At 39.1% G+C, this 24056-nt stretch overlaps 1 long non-coding RNA gene across 3 annotated transcripts in view; it reads left to right on the top strand.

The window, feature by feature from the left end:
- Positions 1-18450, top strand: part of LOC140912846 (uncharacterized) — a 95116-nt gene extending 76666 nt beyond the window's left edge. The window contains exons 7-9 of one of the 3 annotated variants that reach the window (XR_012159398.2): positions 9113-9200; positions 13242-13443; positions 15963-18450. This is a non-coding gene — a long non-coding RNA (uncharacterized LOC140912846). Of the gene's footprint in view, positions 1-4649; positions 4733-9112; positions 9201-13241; positions 13444-15962 lie in introns of those variants that run through there. The other 2 variants (XR_012159399.2, XR_012159400.2) reach the window with 2 other exon arrangements.
- Positions 18451-24056: the final 5606 nt, after the last annotated feature.

A 24056-nucleotide genomic window follows, 5' to 3' on the forward strand; every position in this document is an offset into this window, starting at 1 on the left:
TTAACAAGTTGTGTTTAGACATCACTTTCAGAGATTTAGGGGACCTAACTGATAAAGAGAAGGGTAGGAAGGAGGAGAACAATCAGGTTTGTTGAACAAAAAGAAACAACAAATAAAGGTCCAAATGCCAATGCCGTCAGCATAGGGAGGAGAGACAAAACGTGCTTGGAATGGCTTATTATAAAAGGATGCAAATCAAAACTCATTTCCGTTTATTTTTCATTGTTGACAACAGATGTTGTGAACATTAAAAGCAGTCAGTGAGTGTGCGGGGATACGTCTTAAATGTGTCTTTGGGAAGATTGACATTTCTGAGTTGCAGTGAACGGACTGATGAAGAGACAATCAAGTTTGCTGACCTTGAGGCTGTCATGGAGTTGTCCTTGTGGAGTTTGCAGTATGGAGGAATTGCTGACTCAGAGTTTGATTAATAGTTTTAACTCAGAATGAGATTATTCAATAATTTAAGGAACCAAAAAGTAAAGCTTCTTAACAAATTTTATCCTTAGAGTGGTGCTTGGTGCTTTTTAATGTGGTTTAAATGCACATCTGACTTGTCATAGCAGAATAATCAGTTTGTTTTTTAAAAGAATAATATTCCATGTGAAATGAAGCATACAATAACGCTAAAACAAAATCATTCTTCTCTCAGTGGTCTATTTCACCTACAGTCACTTACTAACCTAGCTTGCCAAGACTTTACTTGTTTTGTTATTTTCACAATTGACAGTTGCATATTTATTTAATGTTCATATAAATGTAAAGCATAAGAACAGAATTATTTCATCATTAATAGATGTCACTGTCTCAGCACTAAATGCAGTTTATTTACAGGAGTTAATAGTCTCCAACAGGCTATCCTCAACTGATGAGCTATGTTTGTGCTCTCCACTGTCTATTGCATACTTAGTCTTGCCTTTGCTAGTCCGAGTCTGTGAGGTTGGATTTCCTGCTTTTAAGAGGAAATGCAAACTTTTGTGTCTGTTACCAACACAGGAAACAGAGCAGTCCCAATGACATTCCCTTGGAAGTATTTGAGATATATTATCATACTATCCTGAGACAGAAAATTCACACGAAGTTGATCAGGATTATGGAACTGATGTTGCTGCTCTTACTGACAGGACTAGTCCCACTTACCTCAATGGAACTAGTCACATGTGTAAGGGCTGTTGGATAGGCCTCTACATGAACAGAGTGCAATCCCACAGCCTAACATGAAGCCCATATTAGGAACATTCCAATTTTTTGACAACACTATAAATAAATTCATTAGTATACAACTGTCAAGGTTCCTCCCCCACTCTGAACTCTAGGGTACAGATGTGGGGACCTGCATGAAAACCTCCTAAGCTTACTTTCACCAGCTTAGGTTAAAACTTCCCCAAGGTACAAATTAATTTTATCCTTTGTCCCTGGATCTCCACTGCCACCACCAAACTCTAACTGGGTTTACTGGGAAACGTAGTTTGGACACATCTTTCCCCCCAAAAATCCTCCCAACCCTTGCACCCCACTTTCTGGGGAAGGTTTGGTAAAAATCCTCACCAGTTTGCATAGGTGACCACAGACCCAAACCCTTGGATCTGAGAACAATGAAAAAGCATTCAGTTTTCTTACAAGAAAACTTTTAATAGAAGTAAAGAAATCACCTCTGTAAAATCAGGATGGTAGATACCTTACAGGGTAATTAGATTTAAAACATAGAGAATCCCTCTAGGCAAAACCTTAAGTTACAAAAAAGACACACAGACAGGAATAGTCATTCTATTCAGCACAGTTCTTTTCTCAGCTATTTAAAGAAATCATAATCTAACACATACCTAGCTAGATTACTTACTAAAGTTCTAAGACTCCATTCCTGGTCTATCCCTGGCAAAAGCAGCATACAGACAGACACAGACCCTTTGTTTCTCTCCCTCCTCCCAGCTTTTGAAAGTATCTTGTCTCCTCATTGGTCATTTTGGTCAGGTGCCAGCGAGGTTACCTTTAGCTTCTTAACCCTTTACAGGTGAGAGGATTTTTCCTCTGGCCAGGAGGGATTTTAAAGGGGTTTACCCTTCCCTTTATATTTATGACAACATTAAAATTCATTGAGGTTTAGGTTATTAACATTCATGGTTACTGATTGCTATAATGCAGGTAAATTCACGCTGGCTTATTAGACTCCGAAGTAATTTACTAATGTTGTTGTTTGAGTCCTGACACCAGCTTTTGGATTACAAATCAATCAGTGCTGAGCAGAGGGCACAACAATGCAGATGAGATACCTCAGACTTCACAACACGAAAGGAGGTATCTGCAGTGTTTTAATTTAGAATGGTGTGTCATAGCTTGGATAGTAGCAGTACCATTTCTCTCACACAAACAATGAACACCAGAATGGAATGGAATTTTATCTTGGTGCAATGCTTTTTAAGGCCTACGTTTTCCAGGACACTTCACAAATTTGTAAATTAGAAAATGGTCCATGCAGGGACTATGTAGGTGAACAAAGCAGCCACTTTGTATGATACAATGGTATGAGCACATCCTTGGATAACACACCCTGTTTCCCTGAGAAAGTGAATGCTGTCCAGGGCACTAGGACTATTCCTGTTTTTTAATTTTTAAATTATTTTATTTTATTTTTTTAAGTACCATAAGATTTTAAATCTCACCATGAAAATCCCAAGAGATGGGCTGGCTTAATAAAAGATGGAGCTTTCAACAATGTAGTGCTATGTTTTTCCACCCAGAACCATACTTCAGGGCAATAATCAGAGAGAAGACCCAGCATAGGAGCTAGAAATTTCCCATATGCCCATGAATATCCCAAGTAACTCTACTGAGGTGAATACATGAGATTTTTGCAACCCTCCTTGTCCCTTCCTTACTGTGGTGCAATGCATTTCCAATCTTAATGACCTTCTCACCTGATGAAAAATTTCTTCATATATTTAAATATGAAAATGCCATATGCTGGTGATACCAGTGCTCATGTCCCTCCAATGACCCTAGGATAGTTAATACAAATGAAAATAAGGCACTGGAACCTTCTGAGATTTTCCCATCACCAATCAACATACTAAACAAAGCATATGTAAAAAGCAGATGGTGAGTATTTCCGTCCCTTCACAGCTTTATGTACCTTGGGGAGAGATAATATCATTGCTGTTACATTCTGAGCAAGTCTAATACTTTCTATTAAAGTTATCACAGTACAGCCTGTTTTTTGATATAGTACATTTTGAGGAGAAAAACAGTTCTTTGACAAGAGAAGTTTCAGTTTTCTTATTTTTTTCTTGTAAGCATATATTTTAGTTTAATTGTCAAAATATGTCAGTTTCTTGACATCCAGAAATTATGTGGGTGTCTCGTTGTAACAAAAACTTTTGTTTTTAATTGTGGCAGCAACTGGAGGAATGTCCGGTCTTATAAGTAGTTCATGCCTAGCTGATTTAAAGAGTTGCCAGCTCGTTCACACTACCCACCTGGGTTTCATTTTCTTTACTGCAAGAAACTGAAGAATTTCACAGGACCAAGTCACGTCTGAACAGCATTTAGAGTAATACACTGGGGAATGATGACAGCTTCATGGTGCTATAATATGATGCACTTCATTGAAAGCTCTGATTAATAATACTAGCCTGATTTTTGAAGGTATTTGACCAGGCAGCTGTTGCCTCATGCATTCAAATCAGTCTTTCAGAAAATCAAGAGCAGAATTAGCATTGTTGCCTCACTGCATGTGTTATTCATCCTAAACTCTTTCATTATAAATGCTGAATACTTGTAATGTATGTTATCAACATGTTTCAGTCCTTTGCTTAATGCAGAAAAGAACTCATTATTATTCTCTATAGATTCCCTTGCCATGGTAAGACTAAACCACAGTCATTTTGAAAAGCAGTGAAGCACTTAAGAAACCACCCACAGGCCAAAGCCTGCCAGTGAAGGAGCAAGCAATAAATGGAAAGTTTTACATTTGTAAACCTTATACAGAAAGTTACTGAAGAAGAAAAAGAGGTTTTAAATGTATACACAAAGCTGTGTCAAGGACTGATGAAAACTAAGCCATCGGTTTGTATAGGTGCAATTGGCAACATATAGCACTTGATAATGCTGTCCTTAGCCTAGATACACTGACTTCCTCAGACAAATGGGGATATGTCTACCTTTAAAATGCAATGGTGGAGAAGTGCCCCTGTAGCTATGCCCCACTACCTATGCCAACAGGAGGGGTTATTCTATTGGCATAGGTAATCCACCTCCCTTAGAGGTAGTAGTTAGGTTGACAGAAGAATTCTTCCATTGCCCTAGTGCTGTCTACATGCGTACTATTGTCGGCTTAACGATGCTGCTCATGGGTGTGGATTGCTCATACCCCTGACCAACATAGCTAAACCGACCTAATTTTCTAGTGTAGACTGGGTCAAAGAAGTGGCAGCTGGCTAGTGCACACAGTAGAGGAAGGCTGAACAGGTTCATTTGAAAAGTAGTGATGGTCAAATATTTTCCAAGCAAACATTTTTCCATCAGAAAATGATATTTTGATTAAATCAAAACATTCTGCAGGAACATGTTGATTTGGCAAAATTTTGTGTTGGAAAAAAATAAACAAAATGAAGCATTATAATAATTATCATTTCTTATTTGTATAATTGTAGTGCCAGGAAGGCCCAATGAAGGACCAGGACTTCACTGTTTTATCATTTTTGGAAATGGAACATTTTGCTTTTTCATCTTAGAATGGCTTTATATTTGGAAATTTATGTTATTTTAGATTATAAATTACAATATAAAATAAAAAAAAATTGAAATGAAACATTTTGATTATCTGATTTTTTTTTTAATTTTGTTTTGCTGGAATTTTGACTTTTTTGTTTTTCTTTTTGTTTTGATGCAGTCTGACAACAAATTTGAAAAAGTTGGAATTTTCCACAAAAGGAATTTCTGCGTTTTGATGAGCTATATTCAAAAGATTTAGATGTTGGGGATGGATAAGCATTCAAAAGTTTTAATCCTTATGAAAACTTCTCTCTGCACCCAAACCGATTTCTGGAAATCTAGATAGAAAAAAGACATATTCAATCATTTAGTACATTTTTCCATCCTACAAAACATTTTCTAGTGTTTTGTCCTGTCTAGTTTTAAAAGTCTCAGGTGACAGGATTCCATCACTTCCCTGGAGAATTCCACAGCCTGAGATCTCACTGTCAGTAGTAAAGTGAAACTGGGCTCTTTTTTGAGAGTTTCTGTATTACTAATGTCTAATATGACTGCCAACAAAGCAGCCTTCATTGTAGCTCATCAGTTTCACTACTCAACTCAGCTGTAACCAAGAAGTAAAGAATGAAAAATAATGGAAATAAAAGTTTCCTGAACTTTAACAACACACTTCAATGTGAATTGAAGATGCTCTATACGTTTTGGTATCAGATTCTCAATTTCACCCATCTTACTGTAGTATCTCACTCTGGACAGTGATTATACACATTCTCAGGTTGTTGCAATTTCTGCTTCTCAGGCTTTGGGCGTTGCATTAAAGTTGCATAAAACATTTTCAGCTGCAGACAATAATAATCCAGTGTCACAGAAGACAATTTTGCAAGTCCTGGAAATATGGAACCACTATAAAAAAATGACTTGTGCTTTTCTCCTTAAATACCATATCCACTCAAGCCTCAAATCTAGACATACTCAAGAGATTATTATTTAAAGGTACTGTAAAACTACCAATTTAAATTTTGACTTCTTAGTTCACTTTAAAATATAGAATTATACAATATATTTCAGGAGATACAAGTTTCCAATGAGCAGTAAAATATATCATGCCTAATTTTTGCTTCAAGAAAAAAAAATGTAAATACTGTACATACAATAGATGTATGTGAACTTTTTCCATCAAGTAATAACAAGATGTGTTCTCTCAATCTTGACTGATCACAATTTCATACTGTGAGAAATATAGTTTATACCCATATGAATAAACATTTTCCACAAACATAAGCAATGTTATATATATTTTAATAACTAATATCTCACTAATATATATTTTTTATTTTTCATATTTCTGTCACTCATTGAAACATGAAGAGTACTTGCAATAGATTAAATTCATATAGTTGAGGTGAAGTCTCATTAAATGGGATTTGCATGGGGCATCAAGAAACAAGAGGGTGCTGTCTTCTGGTTTTCTTATCTAGCAGCTGTCACCATGAGATCTAAGCACCTACAATGCAATAGACCAGATATGAGTGTTGCATAAACAGTGGCAAACTGGAAAACTCATTGACACAACACATGCCACTGACAACAGATAAATCTAGAGAAACCAAGGTAGAAAGGGAAAAGATAACCATTATGGTTGTTAAAGCCATCATAGGAAGGAACCCCTGGAGGGTCACACAGAATAGTCTAGTGTTGCCATCAACATCTACCCCAGAGTAATATACTATGTGTTTGTATTTAAAAGCAATGGTCTGAGGCTCAAAGTTTAGATCTGCAGCTGGACCCTAAGCTCAGGGGTAACTGTCTTACTAAAATAAAATAAAATAAAATAATAAAAAGTATTTCTGAGCCCTGGAAAACCTTTGGACCAGATTTATTGGCTTGTTCTTTTACTTTTGTGCTACTCAGGAGACTGTCTAACTCCTTGGTTGGGGATACCCTCAGTGTGGCATAGAGTTGGTATTGCTGGTTCCCTACATCTCCCTCCTCACAGCCCCTGTGCAGAAAGCTTAATGGGGCAGGAAGTAGAAGTGGCTGAAGCACAGTGAGGTTCTTGTTGCATTTCAAGTACTGCAAATACTTTGTATGTCTACACTGCAAATAAACAAACAAAAAAAAAACCCCAAACCAAAAAACATGGCAGAAAGGCTCAGAGCCATGGTCTACTGAACCAGGATCAAGAACTTGTGCTATGGCACTGAAAATAGCCATGTGGAGTTGTGAGCTTGGGCTCTGCAGACTGGGGAGAAGAATAGACTTCAGAACCCAGGCTTAAGCTTTATGAGATCAAGTCTGTAGACGCAGATTCAGACTCACAGCTGAAGGGGTTTTTTGGGTTTTTTTTTTTTTTTGCAGTGTAGACATACACTAAGAGACTTGATAGTAATGTACATGACTGTGAACTATACTGGCTGAGTGATAGAACCATGGATCAAATCCAGAATACAGCCCTCAGCCTGAGAAGTCAGACTGGACACTGGGGAGATGTACAATGGGCTAGTGAAGAAAAAATCTTTCCCCGCAGGCTATGGAGCAGCTGCAGAGCTCACAGGGCACTTATAGGGACAGAAGGATCCTCACAGAAGTTTATTCCCCCGAGGTATCACAGGGGGCTTTTGCGGAGCAGAGCCAAATGTTGCCCACCCCATCCAGAAAACCCTTGCAAAGTGGAACCATACTTCATCCACAGCACAAGGGCCCTGCATAGCCATGGAGAAAGGACTAGATTTGCCCCCATGTGATTATCCACACTAACCTCATTAAACTCCAACGACCAGATCCTCAGCTGGTAGAAGCCGATAGCTTGAAGAGATCTATACTGATTTCTATTAGCTAAGGATCTGACCCCAAAACTCCTTTCCTGGCTAAGTCCTGTCCTGATATGCACTGGGTTCACTGAAAAGCTTGGGATGGGTTTTTTAAGTGGAACAACCTCTTCTTCAGTTGTTCCCAAGCCTGGGCAGATAGCAGGAGTGGGTGTGTCCACTAACTGCAAAAGTGCAAAAGTGTTTTAGGTTGCATAATCCTGCCTTAACTAAATGGACATTGTTTGGCAATCCAAAGGGCATAATATATAAAAAGTCTGCTTAAATGCCCTGTTTTATGGCCAAATAGTGTGTTCAATATATAGTACTTATCACATTAAACTGAAAGAAGTATGTCAGTATAGATTTGTTCTTCTGATTTTTGTATTGATATACTGAACCTGATTCTCATTTTTTGAAAATATACTGAACCTGATTCTCATTTTTACATTGCTCTGGCAGTGTTAAGGGGCCTGAAAATGCGTGTGAAGTAGCCTTAGTATAAATGAGAAACAAGCCCACTGAATCTAGTTAATACTGTTTCATGATTAAAAGATATTATCAGTTTCTGCATGTGTTTACATGTAGCATGAAGCAAGAACACTGCCGTATTTTCCTGCAGGGGACTATACATACATCTCTCTCTGTAGAAGCGTAGTTTTCTCTGAAATTTTGGGACAGAGTGTAGTCAAAAATCCTCCCCCTCAACACACTTTCTTTTCTTCTTTGCTGAGATGAGACTTAAGGGGTATAGCAGTCACAGAGGGTGATAGTGCCACCTGGATACCTGGGCACTTCTAATTCACATTGATGCCAGGATGGTAAGTAATCATGAGTATGCTTTAGGCAGCTCACCTGTTGCAGAACATTTAGCAATGGAGAAACTTATTTTTTCCCCAAAATGAATTTGGTGATTTTGAAAAGTGCCAGATTGATAGAAGTACAGCATGGGCAACAGCTGTATTTGTTTTCCCTTTCTGGCCTGCCCAAGTCTTCCAGGTCTGTTTTGGATGGACCCTTCATATGGATCACAGTTAAGCTCAGCTTCCACAGTCTTGTCAATCTATGAAAGTATCAATAAGGGAGCCACTAGTTCCAGCTATGCTGCTGGTGCATTTTGTGTATAGATGCTAAGACCGCCCATTCGTATTACACTGACAACTTAACAGTCTCAGAACAAAAAGACTTTCAGTTCCTAGGGATGATATTTTATTCACACAATGCAAAACTCTCATGAATACTTACTCTTGTAAACGTGTTTGTGAAGCAAACCTTGGTTTTCCTTCTGTAGGATGTGATATGTAGAATATATATTTTAGGTGTTGGGACATGTGAAAAGATGCCTCCTTGTCTATCAGGTAGGAAGAACAGCCAGGTGAAAACCTGATCAGGTGAACAACTGGGTCAGCAGTTCCACCAGGTGAACATCTTGGTCAGCAGTCCAGTCAGGGGAACAACGGAGTCAGCAAACTAATCTTAGTGTTAGGCAGAAAAAGTGTTTATACAATATATAATGAATAACTTTGTAAGAATGTACTTAAGGGGAGCACTTGAATGTGGGTGTGTGCTTACATTTAACCTGTACTCTCTTTCAGAGGACTGATCATTCAACTGAAGCAGTGAATAAATGACATACTTCTTCGGTTCAAGAGTCTATCTGTGAACCTTCTCCTGTTTATAAAGGTCTCTGTCATCCAAACAAGGAGTAGAAACAATATAATGGGACTTGGTGACCAATCATTAACCATAAAATAATGAGTAGCAAATAGTCCAATATTTTCTAAGGATGAACTTCATCCCTGTACAGAGGGCCAGCACAAGGTCCATGCTTCACTTAGGTTTTACTAAAGGCCCAAATGGAACTTAAGACATACATAGGCTTGTGCTGCCTCTCTGCACAAAGGTGAATTTCACCCTAAATGAATAGCTTGTGAACAGCCTTTACTGTAATTCACTTGTATAAAGTGTTCATTGAACAATTCTGAATAGCAGATAAATTTGTGGAAATCAAAGTCTATTCACTGGTAATTCATAATCAGAAAAAAAGGGCTGCATCTCTTGGACAAATTGTTCACAATGAACATTTTGTCCTCCTTTGTAATTAGCTTGAGGGATAAAAAGTGTTGGAAAGATCAAAGATTTGGCAATAGACGTACATTCTCTGCTGCATTCTTTCAAAAGGCATGGATTCAACATTTATTCCAACATGAAATTAAACAATTTAACAGTTACCTCCAAACATCTGTCATTTATATGCTTTAACATTTCATATGAAATTATTCATGTCAAAAGGAAGAAATCCTATACCAGGTTATACCTCATTAGGTTCATTAACTGTGAATCTATAATATAAATCATCCTCATCCCAATTTTCAAGACTAGAATTAAACATTTTTTAAAAAATCAATCCTCATGCCGTGAAAAAACAACTCCATAGTTAGTATCACTGCTATTATTAGCAAACCACATATATCTTCCATGTATTTAAATCACCTTTAATTAATCTTGATATTACAAGATAAATCCCATTACAACTGATCCTTTCTATCTTATCCCACATCTTAGCAACAGATATTGCCTATGTTATATCAGAGTTCTACTAATAACCCTTTAAGTGGGAAGGTGCTTTCTCTTGTAATCTAACCAAATGTGCATGTTTTAAGGAAACTTACACTTTTTACCAAACCTTCTTACTTTCAGGGTGTGCACAAGTGGGAGTAAGCAGGAGCAGGAGCCCCCAATAATTGGCCAGGGCAAAGAACTCTGGCCCTGGAGCTGTGGTGGGGAGAGCAAGCTCCTCCAGTCCCAGAGCTGCAGCAGGGAGAGAGAACTCCAGCCAAAGGGCTGCGGCAGGGGCACAGAACATGCCCCTCCAAACGTGGTCAAATCTAAATTCCCGCACAGGCCCCTGCTTACTTTGGTTGCTATGTTATGATTTTGGAGGACCCGACTAGCAATTTTTGAATGTCTGAAGTTGACTGTACTACATAATGAAACTTCTTACAGGAGCAGCCAAAGCATAAAATGTTAGGACAAATACTAATATATATATATTATATTAATATCTGCAGCAAGGCTGGTCTACTTGTCCATGATCAAGATAAGAAGTTCCATCTCTGACAATGACTCATCTCTCTGGTCTTGGACAATTCACTTACCTTCTCTTCGTCATTTTTGACATCTATAAAATGGAGATAGTGGGCCAGATTCAGTGATGGTATAAACCCATTGACATTGACACCAGAGTTGATTTTAAGACAATAAAAACTTGCCTATATAAAATGTCAGGACCATAGCAGAAGACAGAATACAAGGATAGATGAACCATTGGTCTGACCCAATATGGCCCATTCGTATTTTCTTATGTTTATGTTAGGTACAGCAGACCAATGAACACAATCAAAGCATTTTATTTTATCTATTTACCATTATGTTAAATCTTACTGGTTGTAGATGTATTCCCACTCTCTGTTAAGGGAATGCCCTTTGCACCAATAATGCCATGCCTAATATGTTGAGTTTGGATTTTCAAAGGATCTTACAGGAGTAGGGTACCCAGTAAGACCTGCATTACGCTCCTTACGAAATCTAAGCCTTAATTTAGGAATTTCCATGCTCCAAGTTTTAGGAATAAAATGATCACCACCTCTCCACCCAAACATAAAATAATACAAAAATGAGGTACACAAGTAAACAATTCTTGAAGACTTCTTTAAATGATGCATGGATATATTTTAGCAAAAATAACATTTTCTGTAATCTCTGTTTCACAGTGCAGAATTTTTTATGACAGTAATTTATCAACAAATGTAAAATAAGGCTAGACTAGTGTGGGACAGAGGTCAATTTGGATTAAAAATGAAGGGTGATCTCCTGTATTCAGAAAAAGCTGAGAACTATATTTGCAAGTCTTTGGTGTCAGTTATGAAGAATCAAGAGCTTTCATCAGAACCTTAAAATCCCCTGAAAAATATTCTTTACAAGCATAATTGATGATGTCCCCATAATTCCAAAGGCAGAGGTAGAAGTAAGACTTCAGATAATTTTTTCAAAAGATTAAAATTTGTCAGGAAAATGAATAATCAACATTGTGTACTGTCCTTTCATCTGCATACTAAAATTCATTGCACTTATAAGCAATGTAATTTCAAAGTACGTTTTGTTGGCTGATTAATCTTTTTTTATGTTCATGGGAATCTGCTCAATGTCCACTGATTCATTGCAAATGACTTAATTTAATAATTGTTGTTAAGACAGAGTTTGGAGAAATGTTAATTAATAGAAGAAAATGATTCGGATAGGCGGAGGTCTGTATTGTGTGACTGGACCTTATACTCAGATACTATCTAGAAGATGAGGTGTGGATGGAGCCTCCTCCCCTTTTCACAGTCTGTGTAAAGGTCTAACATCTTTGCAGTCCTTATGCTTGAAGGAGTGTTTTCCCCTGTAAGGCACATTGCCTTGCATGGGGGATATAGAGCTATAGACCTTTCCCCCTATCCAAGCCCACAGAGAGGACTGAGTACACCATCCAAAAGTACAATGCAGCCTGCACAATCTCCCTGCACATCAGGGCACTTGGAGAGGGATTATGTTTATGTGAAACACAATGCATCTCCCTAAATTCTTCACGGGACAATGTCCCCTGCTCCTTCCAGGGGCTAAGGCCCTGATTCAGAAAAGCACATAAGCATGTACATAACACCCAACGATTTCAATAGGACCTAAGCATGTCTTTTAAATTATGCACATGCTTAACTGCTTGGCTGAATTGGGGCCTACAGGTCATGATTTGTTCCCCAGTGACATAGGGTCGCAATTCTTGGCTATAGTTCAGTGTTATTTATACAAATCGGTGATCAGAGCAATGTGTAGACAAATGTTTCAGCCTCATTTGAATGCCTTTTTAGGCTCTTCTGTTATTTTGTACTTCATTAGCAGAGTAAAATATAAGAAAACAAAACAAAGTTAAAGTTGGTGACATTTTTGGCCGAACGATTCTACCAATGTTTAAAGGTGGATTCAGGCTCTCATGACTGGAGCTCCATGGTGCTACTGCAATACAAATAAGAAAAAAGAAATGAGGGAGAAGTCAGTTCATTTCTACTTATTCCGTAATCTCTTTCAACCAACTCCCCAAACAATTCTTTCTCCCTTTCACTTGAGATGGTCTTCCTCTCCTGTATCCTTTAACTTCTTTCCAAGTATGGCAGTCCATCCTACCCCCGATAGCCTGCAGCTATCAGCTGCTGGATGTGCTGATCAGACCCCCAGTGTTCTACCTTGGACTCTTTCTGCCAACACATCACCCTCTGACTTCAAGGCTTGGACACCAATGTATTAATTTGCTCTTGGTAATCTTTTAGAACAACGTTTTAATAATATACCAGTAATCCTTTTATCTGTCACTATTATTTATTTATTTATTCATTGCTAGTTAAATGGCAGACACTGAGCTTGCAGACATGTATAAATACTGGGTCCCTGGTCTGAGAAGATTACATTGTAAAAGGAAGACAAATATCATTGAAGCAAGATGTGGGGGGCTGGGGGGCGGTGGTGAAGAGAAGGGTGAAGAAGACAGGGAAGGGGAAAGCGAGGCCATATGGGAGTAAATTAGAACTTGTGTGTGTGATTAATGATATATGGGTCTTCTCATTAAAGCAGGAGCTTATATTTAATAATTAAATTATTTTATTTAAATACAACATGTTTTTAACCCAGCAACAACCAGAGCATCGCATAGATTTCACCCTGAAGCTCCCTGATGCCTGCAGTCCAGAGCACTGATGGAGGATAGAGATTGGCCCCAACAGCCACCCCTCCCGCACAATTCTTACACAGCAATAACAGCTGCTCCACACAGCTGGGAAAGTGATGATGTAATAGCAAGATGGATTAGTGTCTCTGGGATTCGAGGAAGAAGGTGTGTTGGTAGGAGTGATTTGAATGAAGAGAAGATGGGTGATAGTGCACTGGGTTAGGGAGGTCATTTTAGTTATGCAGTGAAAAGAAAAGCAAATAAAGGGAGTGATGCGGTAAAGACCATTGGTTGAGCTAAGTTGGAAATGAAGGACATAACACAGATGTGTCTTCACTGCAGAATTAACTCAAGCTCTTATTCAGTTATTGTCTCCAACCCCCCTCCTGTCCACACACACAACCCTTTCACCTGGAATAGGTGGTGCTTTAAACCCCGGCTAGCTGTACCAACCTAGGGGTATAGACTAGAGCCTGGGTGCTACTTTCATTCAAGCTGGTAACTTACCCACTTTGCAGTAAGGACATAGGCTAAACTGCTTGAGTGCTAATAGTCCTCCTGTGCCTTCCCACAATTTTCCCCATGTGCCCAGAAGGACAGACAATTTCTCCCACATTTCACAGGGAAAGAATCATAGAGCTGCTCAACTTACTGCAGTGCAAAGAACTATGGGATATATCTCCCGGATTCCTAGAGATACGTGAAAGAAGGGCTGCAGCAGTGAAGACACAGTAACTCGGGTATGGCTTTGCTGTCCAGCTGCTTGCACCCAGGCTAACCTGGGTGCTCAGACATGAGTGCTGATCACCTGGTCTAAATGTCTAAAAGGCAAGAGCAGAGATGTAGCTGGGGGCTGAGTTGTACAGATCCTTGAAGGTAAAGACTAGAATCTGCTACTTTATTCATGGAGGGATTTGTTTGAGTGGCTGCTGCTGTGTTCTGCATGGACAGGAAGGGAATATGATGAGATATGGGAAAGCCAGGAAGGAGAAGGGTGCAGTAGTCTGAGCTCTTCTAAAAGAGAAATGTGCTTTTGGATTTAAAATAAGTACTGATATTGTTATACTGACAGATGATTGTACTGGGCCCACAGAAACACTATTGTTCTAACCTGAACATTCCAAACATGTTTACAAAATAAAATGTGTGTAATTAATTAGAGTAAAAGATAGACTGGACTGTAGCCAAGTCTCCTGGGTAGTTAGAATAATAGTTTTCCTGTGCGAGAGTCAGTAAGAAACTTTCAGTTGCTGGCCATAATTCAATAAACTATGCACTTTCCACTCAAAAATCGAATGACTCATTAAAAGCTCCAGTGGCAAATTACATTTGACTATACAGGTTACTACACAATTCATCAAGTGATAAATCTCAGTGGAGGACAAGCACCATACATTATAGAACAACTGAAAAATAATTAATTCTGAATGATCTTTGAATGATACTGTATGTGTGTATTGGAGAATTTTTTTAAATTAATTCTCATTTCTTTAGGGAACTTTATTCCTAGTCCACAAATACAAGATTTACAGAAAATGTTTGCATCAGTTAGTGCTTGGATTAACAGAAGACTGAAGTCTTCAGTGCATTCACAAGTCATATACAACATGGGCAATGGCTGCAAAGGTTTTTTGTCACTACTCCTTGCCAATGTTCTTCAGATATGATCTTGAAGAACCCCTGCTCTTGTTGACAGGATAAGTTAGTTTCTATGGGTCCAGTCCATCCTCTAGCTATTAAGCTAAGAAAGCCAACAAAGCCACATGTGGTAGTGGCTTTTGTGGTGTGAACATCTGGGCTGGTACCATCAACACATTTCAGATAGACCAGCAAATAACTGTCTTATGCTAATTTTTAATCACTGTCTACTTGGGCTGCATTCTACTACAGAACATCATACAAAATGCATTTGCCCAATGAGAATTTATGAGGATGGGGTGACACATGATAGATTATGGAGATTGCATTCTATGATTTCAGCTAATCCAATTACTGTGATTGAGAAAAGAGAGAGAGAGTAGTACAGAGAAGAGTCACATTTTCCCAGCTTCCATTTGCTTCATAAGCCTTTGTTTACCAAAGGGTTGAATCGTGTGCTCCAAAATGTAAGATCTCATTTTAAAAGTTAGGGGGAGATTTTCAAAGTCCCTAGGGGATTTCAGTGCACAAGTCCCATTACCAATCAACAGGTGCTTTAGAAGAGTCCACCCCCAAAGTTTCCTGCTTTTATGGTTGAAAAGAAAAGCTTCCAAATTTTAGATGGATTTAAAAAAAATGCTAATGTCAGCGTTTCATATGGATATAAAACAATACACTGCTGTCAGCTTAAGTCTGCAGACAGCCTGCAAAAGGACTCAGGGCTCAGGTCTGCACTGTAATACATTATGCTCTATAAGTTTGTTTGATTATCGTCAGCCTCTCGGGGTATGTCTACACTGCAATGTAAACCTAGGCTTAGGCTCAAACCTAACTCCCCTTCTGTCTACACACAAATCTTCTAAAACTGTGATTAACCAGGCAGTGTCCAGAGAGATTCTGTGGACTGAAGCATTCCTTTCACAATATATTTTAGTTCAGTTTTGAAATGTAACTTTTTATGTCCTTGAGATTCCACAAGAATTAATTCTGTGCTCTTCCACTGAGTTACATTAGACAATAACACTCTGTTTCTTGTCCTGTTTCAGGCCCCTCAACCTCCACTGGCTGCTGTGCATCCAGAACTTGACTCCTGGGTCAATGTACCTTCATGGACTGTTCCAAGCGGAAGGGTTTCCATGATGAAGTTATGGTTGATGTTCTTGAGAGGCTGACCAGCAAATGCAGTACCAGACGCAGAAGTACATAAGACTGGATCAATGGCATGCTCAGAGGCAGGATCAAAGACTGAGCCTTGCCATGCAGCTGGAGGACAGGGCTTCAGTGAGGGAGCAAGCACTTGCAACACAGTTCCTGGAACCAGAACCACAACTAAGGGAGGAAGACAGAGCTCAACTGAGATAATTGTTTGAGTCACTCATCTTCATCATGGCTGGAAGAGCACCAGCTCCTCCTGCCTCTCCCACACCACGGTCTATCACCCTCAGTCCAGAAGCAGCTTGGACAACTCCATGTTGGAATGGCCCATGCATTCAAGCCCTGTGAGTGGCTGGGTAGGGCAACAAAACCCCATGCAGCCTTCCTTCTTGAACCCCTCTTCTATGGACACCTCCACTCCCTCCCTAGGTGCCTAGTGCACAGAAAACAGGAAAAAAAGGGAAAGGAGAATGTGGGGCCAAGAGGCATGCAGCGGTAGGGGGGTTGTGTCATACTGCGCCAGAAGTGATGGACTATGTAGGGGGCATCAGGAGCTATGCTAATTGTACTGAGCAGCATCTGACAGTGCAAGTCTGCCTGTCAGGGTACTCTTTCTCCCCTGCTTCCTCCTCCTCATGAAATCTGTCCAGTACCTTTCAAAACGTCCACCAATGCCTCATGGAATCTCTGCCCATTTCCTGATACAGAAGTGAAAGTGCAAGCAAGAGAAGTTCTTCAAAAGATGCCTCCTCCATGTTGCTGGCTTCAGTACCCGGGAGTGCTCAGACCAAAATGACTCCCTGGAAGACTGTGTTGGTGGGCTGTTCAAACCTCCTGCAATGTGCAGGGTGGACAATGAAGTTTTCCCACAGTGTGTCACAGTCAAAGGGCGAGAGCAGGCACATTTCAGGAGGGTGCTAGGAATTCTGGGATATGGCTGATTTGAATTGGGTCAGTGTGCTGCAGTGTGCACACCAAAAGCCAGGTCTGAGCACAGGTTAGAAAAGTCTTAATGCAGGGTTAAGACTCAGTGTAGACACCCAAGCCCAGGGTTGTCTAACCCAGATCAGTTGACTTGAATCTCACTAGCCATGGGTTTACATTACAGTTTAGACATACCCCCAACGTAGTGTGTGTGTCCCAGTTTATAAACCTAGAAGAAATAAAGCCTGGGAAAGTGAGACAAAGCAAACCTGGGGGCATACAAATGATACTCTTGAGGGAGGGTGCAATTGTTGTTTGAGACAGGAAAGAGAGATCTGCCTAGGGTCTCTGCGAAGAGATGACAAGCTTTTTGGGAAGAGAGACATGCTTGTAGACCTTTTGTTGTTTTTAAAGTATGTTTTTCTCTTGTGTTATACTTTGTTCCTGCTATTAAGATTAAACAATACTTTGGTTTGAGAAGGCTGCCTGCTCACTGTATTTAGAAACTCTTGAAGGGAAGAACTGCAGGTATTGAATCCTGTCAGACCTGCTGGGGTAAGTACAGTTGATACACAAGTACTGTAGCCCAGGGCCCCGTGTAAGAGTGGGAGAACTGTGTGATTTCACCCCAAGAGAGGTGAAGGTATAAGAAACCTCACATCTGAAGGGGTGTGTATTCAGTGAAACCAGTGAAAAGGTCAGAACAATGACAAGCCCTGAACCAAGACAAGAAAGACTTAGAGTTGTGAGAATGGTCTCTCCTGATTCACCTCAGAAACCTAATGCTGATGATTTAGAAGTCAGCATAGTTAGCTATTTCATTATGGATCAAAGAATGAAAGTAAGGTGCATTGCTCCAACTTTCTCCCACCTCTCCTTCACAGTCACTTCATCTGAGATTCACTTCACATCTGCTCCCTTGTCTTCTTCCCTCCTGCCCTGTCCCTTCCCCTACTTTACTTCCCCTTTCTTTCCAATTAGCTTTTCTCCCTAAGTAATCTCATCCCCTCACACCCTCCCCCCCAAAACTTGTGGAACTAACATTATATTTTTCTGCCATCCCATTGTTCACTCTGCTTGTGTGTTCTACCCATTGCCTCACCCTGTATCTGTCTTCTCTATTTGGATTGTAAGCTCTCTGAGACAGGGATCATGTACTACTTTGTGTCTGTACAGTGCCTGGCACAAAGATGTCTCAGTCTACTATGAGTGGCATTGCTATTTAGCATCACAAATGGGTGGCTTTGGGTTGTGGAGCTTTCGAGAGTATCAGCTACTTGTTTCTTTTTTCCCTGGACTGGTATGTATGTCAGAGGCCTCAGTAAGAACAATGTTAATGAACTCAAGTTTTTTCTGTCAAACTTTAAAAGTCCCATAAAAGCTCAGAGTTAGACAGACCATTAAAAAAAAAAAGCAAAGGTTTAATTTCACAAAATATGGCTGTTACATACTGGACTGTGTGGAAAATTAAATGTAAATCAATTTAAATCACTTGAAAATTCCATATTCCCTTTAGAAAGATTTCAAGATGATCTTGGGTTTGTCCCTTTTTTCTTTTCTTGGGAAGAACAATTGATGACTTCAGCAATGAATCTCATAAATTGGATTTTAGACATATGAAGAAAAGAAAGCAGAAATCAGCGGTACAGTTTAAATAGAATAATCTTTGAGACAGGCTGGCACAGAGAGCTTCACATTGTAGGTCTTATCCTGAACATTAATAAGTTTGACCAAAAGAAACCAGTTTGCACAATTAAGTTTTCTGCATTACAGATAATTCTGAAACCAAACATCAGATCCACACTCCTTAGAACCCAGGGGAAATTCAGATTCTGAATTAGAGCTGAAGTTCTTGGCTTGAAGCAATCCCGTTACAACATTCTTTATAAAATCAATGGATTATACATAGTAATCTTTGGACTGAACTAATGGAATTATTTTGAATGAACTTAATTGGTAACAGACCCAAGTATGAAGATGATTCTCTCTGATCAATACGACTTCCTGAAATACTATTTTTGAGCATATAATAGTAAATCCATAATTCTTTCTTTACATCATAATACAATAAAACAACTGATATGTTGTTCAGAAACAGTTTATCTCCTCTTTTCAAAAGTAGGAAAAAACTTAACGGAAGTCTTATGCAGCCCATAGTTACAGTAGAACCTCAGAGTTACGAGCTGACCAGTCAACCATACACCTCATCTGGAACTAGAAGTACATAATAAAAAAAAAAAGGCAAATACAGTACAGCACAGTATTAAACATAAAGTAGTAAAAAAAAAAAGGGAAAACAGCATTTTTCTTGTGTGTATTAAACTTTCAAAGCTGTATTAAGTCAATGTTCAGTTGTAAATTTTTGAAAGAACCACCATAAGGTTTTGTTCAGAGTTACGAACATTTCAGAGTAACAAACAATCTCCATTCCTAAGGTGTTCTAACTCTGAGGTTCTACTGTATATAAACTATTACACTTCATTCTACTTGTTAGATGCTGTTTTCATCTTATCTGATTAGTCATGCAGTTACAATATGCTATGTACATCTGGCACTATTATTTTTTCATTGTATAACTCTATGATTTTGTATTCTAAATCCAAATTAAAATATACTGTAAAAATATGTATCTGAATCCGAACACCAAAACTGAATCTCCCCCAACTGTTGTATAAATTGGGATCTTGGTTTGGAGTTCTCAGCTCAGGACTACCTCAGTTGTCAACAGAGAGCACCAATTAGCCATGAAATACCAAAGGGACAGTTTTAAATCCTACATTATTTGGTACTATAAGATTCTCTACTGTTCCAGCAATTAAGACCATGTGCACGCAACTCCTGTTCATAGCCATGGGAATTCCAGCATGGGTTGATGGAAGTAATGGCTTTAATGGCTTTCAGATGAAGAAACTGAGCCACGGAAAGAGAGAGAGAGAGATTAGGGCTGCAGTCCTGCAAACTGATCCACAGATGTAGCTCCCGGCATGGCACTATTAAAGGCAGTGGGGCCCTGTGGGGATAGAAGGGTCAACCTGCATCAATCAGCATTCAGGAAAGTATTGTGTCCTAAATCTGATGCCCAACAAACATTGCTTACAAAGTCTGTGTTGAATCCAGGACTATAATCTGCATCTACTGACTCTTGCTTTTGTGCTTTAACCACCATCTTTGCTCATCAGTGCTTTGCTCTCATCAATGCAAATGAGATAGCTGATAAAGAGAGTTAAACAGTAAGTGAGGTGGGCAAGAATTTTTTAAAATATATAGAATCATAGAATCATAGGACTGGAAGGGACATTGAAAGGTCATCTAGTCCAGTCCCCTCATGGGAGGACTAACTATTATCTAGACCATCCCTGACAGGTATTTGTCTAACCTGCTCTTAAAAATCTCCAATGATAGAACGTCAACAACCTTACTAGGCAATTTATTGCAGTGCTTACCCACCCAGACAGTTAGGAAGTTTTTCCTAATGTCCAACTGTGATGGTGCTGTCTGTGGGAGCCAGCTGAGGCCACTCAATCAGGGTGAACTGCAAACAGAACAGAGCAAACAAACCCCAAGCACTGGTGGATATTCCAATACTTAGATTTACCAAGACAGCACAAAACAGCTTCTATAGCACTTCCCTGGTTACTCAGAAGTCCAAATAATGCAGTTCCCTTAAAGTACCCAGCCTCAGGCCTCCATCCAGACACACATGTCAAACAATGATGATAAATTCTGAAAATCTTATTTCATCATACAAAAGAAAAGGTTCTCCTGATCCCAAAGGACCAAGCCCCAGACCCAGGTCAAATGATAACTCAGATCTGACCCCAAATACATGTTTACAGTCAATTCTTATTAACTAAACCAAAATTTATTGAAAAAGAAAAGAGAGAGCGTGTTGGTTTAAAGATCAATATATATATTGAGTTCAGACTTGAGTTCAATTCTTGAGGTTCAAATACATAGCAGAGCTGAGCTTGTAGTTGCCAAAAGTCCTTTTAGAAATAGTCCACAGGTTAGTCCAATAGTCCAATGTCCATATTCAGGGTGACTCCGGTCAGTGACTGGGGATCTCAATCCTTATGGCTTAAGGTTTCCCCCTCTTGAAACCCAAAGCAGATCTGAGATGAAGAAGGATCGTGTCCCAGGGTTTTTTACATTTCCTGCAGCTTTTTGGCTGGAGAAAACAACAGGCTTAACTTTCCTTCTTCCAAACATCAGGGCAATTAGCACAAGGCAATTTATCCATTGAACAGTTCAGATACAGGTTATCACAACCTTCAAAGAGACATAGACAATAATACTATTTCACTCAAGTGTCTTCCTAAATGTTAATATTCTTTTTTTGATCTTTGACTCAAAGCTATAGCCATAGACAAGACTTGTTTGCTTACATCACAAGAGCTGAACAAACATCTACTGTCTATCTCTAACAATGCAGGCTTGCATTTCAAAGCTCTATTCATTTACATATCTTCCTAACCAGTCTCTAAAGTTCCGTCAGGGGTCAGGTCAGTTTGTGAGTTAATTAACTCTTTCTGGCCCTGTCACCTTTCAATGAGATATTATATTACACTCATAACGTCACACCAACTTAAACCTCCCTTGCTGCAATTTAAGACCGTTACTTCTTGTCCTATCCTCAGAGGATAAGAAGAACAATTTTTCTTCTTGTAACAACCTTTTATGTACTTGAAAACTGTTATCATTCCCCCTCTCAATCTTCTTTTTTCCAAACTAAACAAACCCAGTGTTTTTAATCTTCCCTCATAGATCATGTTTTCTAAATCTTTAATCATTTTTGTTGCTCTTCTCTGTATTTTCTCCAATTTGTCCACATCTTTCCTGAAATGAGGCACCCAGAACTGGACACAATACTCCAGCTGAGACCTAATCAGTGTGGAATGGAGTGGAAGAATTACTTCTCGTAACTTGCTTACAACACTCCTGCTAATACATCTCAGAATGATGTTTGCTTTTTTTTTTTTTTTTTTACGGTGTTACACTGAGGACTCATATTTAGCTTGTGGTCCACTATGACCCCCAGATACCTTCCGCAATACTCCTTCCTAGGCAGGTTTCAGAGTAGCAGCCGTGTTTGTCTGTATTCGCAAAAAGAAAAGGAGTACTTGTGGCACCTTAGAGACTAATCAATTTATTTGAGTATAAGCTTTCGTGACCTACAGATCACTTCACTGGATGCCTAGGCAGTCATTTCCCATTTTGTATGTGTGCAACTGATTATTCCTTCCTAAGTGGAGTACTTGGTGTTTTTGTCCTTATTGAATTTCATCCTATTCACTTCAGACCATTTTTCCAGTTTGTCCAGATCATTTTGAATTTTAAGCCTATCCTCCAAAGCACCTGCAACCCCTCCCAGCTTGGTATCATCCGCAAACTTTATAAGTGTACTCTCTATACCATTATCTAAATCATTGATGAAGATATTGAACAGAACTGGACCCAGAACTGATCCGTGTGGGACCCTACTTGTTATGGCCTTCCAGAATGACTGTGAACCTCTGATAACTACTTTCTGGGAATGGTTTTTCAACCAGTTTTGCACCCATCTTATCGTCGCTCCATCTGGGTTGCATTTCCCTAGTTTGTTCATGAGAAGGTCTTGTGAGACAGTATCAAAAGCTTTACTAAAATTAAGATATACCATGTCTACTGCTTCCCCCTTATCCACAAGCCTTGTTACCCTGTCAAAGAAAGCTATCAGGTTGGTTTGACACAATTTGTTCTTGACAAATCCATGCTGACTGTTATTTATCACCTTATATCTTCTAGATGTTTGCAAATTGATTGTTTAATTATTTGCTCCATTATCTTTCTGGGTACAGAAGTTAAGCTGACTGGTCTGTAATTCCCCAGGTTGTTCTTATTTCCCTTTTAATAGATTGGCACTATATTTGCCCTTTTCTAGTCTTCTGGATTCTCTCTCATCTTCCATGACTTTTCAAAGATAATTGCTAATGGCTTAGATATCTCCTCAGTCAGCTCCCTGAATATTCTAGGATGCATTTCATCAGGCCCTGGTGACTGAAGACATCTAAGTTGTCTAAGTAATTTTTAACTTGTTCTTTCCTTATTTTAGCCTCTGATCCTACTTCATTTTCATTGGCATTCACTATGTTAGACATCCCATCACCACCAACCTTCTCGGTGAAAACAGAAATAAAGAAGTCATTAAGCACGTCTGGCATTTCCACATTTTTCGTTATTGTTTTTCCCCTCTCATTGAGTAATGGGCCTACCCTGTCGTTGGTCTTCCTCTTGCTTCTAATGTATTTGTAGAATGTTTTCTTGTTACCCTTTATGTCTCTAGTTAGTTTGATCTCGTTTTGTGCCTTGACCTTTCTAATTTTTTTCCTACATACTTGTGTTATTTGTTTATATTCATCCTTTGTAATTTGACCTAGTTTCTACTTTTTGTAGAACTCTTTTTTTAATTTTTAGATCATTGGTTAAGCCTGGGTGGTCTCTTACCATACTTCCTATCTTTCCTACACAGGGGGATAGTTTGCTCTTGTGCTATTAATAATGTCTCTCTGAAAAACTGCCAACTGTCTTCAATTGTTTTTTCCTTTAGATTTACTTCCCATGGGATCTTACCTCCCAACTCTCTGAGTTTGCTGAAGTCTGCCTTCTTGAAATCCATAGTCTTTATTTTGCTGTTCTCCCTCCTACCATTCCTTAAAATCATGAACTCTACCGTTTCATGATCACTTTCACCCAAGCTGCCTTCCACTTTCAAATTCTCAACCGGTTCCTCCCTATTTGTCAAAATCAAGCATCCTCTCCCCTAGTAGCTTTCTCCACCTTATGAAATAAAAAAAATGTCTCCAATACATTCCAAGAACTTGCTGCATAATCTGTGCCCTGTTATGTTATTTTCCCAACAGATGTCTGAGTAGTTGAAGTCCCCCATCACCACCAAGTCCTGTACTTTGGATGGTTTTGCTAGTTGTTCATAAAAAGCCTTATCCACCTCTTCTTCTGAGTTAGATGGTCTGTAGTAGACCCCTATCATGACATTGCCCTTGGTTTTTTACTCCTTTTATCCT

This window comes from Lepidochelys kempii, chromosome 6 (genome assembly GCF_965140285.1).
Source record: "Lepidochelys kempii isolate rLepKem1 chromosome 6, rLepKem1.hap1, whole genome shotgun sequence".
Classification (NCBI taxonomy): Eukaryota; Metazoa; Chordata; order Testudines; family Cheloniidae; genus Lepidochelys; species Lepidochelys kempii.